We start from the raw sequence: 585 nt of genomic DNA on the forward strand, positions 1-585 counted from the left end.
AATCGCCCCCAGACCCCCCAAGCCCCCCACCTTGGAGAAGTAGCCCACGATGTGGAAGCCTTTGCAGTCGTACTCGGTCATGACGTAGAAGAGGAAGGGGTCGGTGTCGTAGTAGAGGGTCTTGTGGTCCAGGAAACACTTGGCCAGGAGGCAGAGGTTCTGGGAGTAACTCTGGGGAGGGGTCCCGGGGGGGTCAGCGGGGTGCAGGATCGGGGGGAGCCCCCCAGGACCCTCCCCAGAGCCCCCTCACCTTGTTCTTGCGGCCGTCGATCTCGAAGAAGGAGATGGTGCCCTTGCGGTAGATCTCGTTGCCAGGGGGGTGCCGCAGGTCACACTTGGTCTGGGGGGGTTTTTGGGGGGTTTTGGGGGGTTTTGGGGGTTTAGGGGTGGGGGATGGAAGGGGAAGATCGGGGGAGAAAATGGGGAGGGAAAAGAGGAGGAAAAGGGAAATCGGGGAGAAGAAATTGGGAGAGAGAGGGGAATTTAGGGGGAGGAAATTGGGGGTAAGGGGGTGTCCAAATCCCCCCTGAAAATCCCCTTAAAAACTCCCCCAAATCCCCCCTGAAACCCCCCCAAATCCCCCTA

General features: G+C 60.0%; 1 protein-coding gene across 1 annotated transcript in view; it reads right to left on the reverse strand.

Moving 5' to 3' along the window:
* KAT5 (lysine acetyltransferase 5) overlaps positions 1-585 on the reverse strand; it is an 11,626-nt gene that overhangs the window by 4,630 nt on the left and 6,411 nt on the right. The window lies entirely within an intron of this gene.

This window comes from Onychostruthus taczanowskii, unplaced genomic scaffold (genome assembly GCF_017590055.1).
Source record: "Onychostruthus taczanowskii isolate IOZ18803 unplaced genomic scaffold, ASM1759005v1 scaffold411, whole genome shotgun sequence".
NCBI lineage: Eukaryota > Metazoa > Chordata > Aves > Passeriformes > Passeridae > Onychostruthus > Onychostruthus taczanowskii.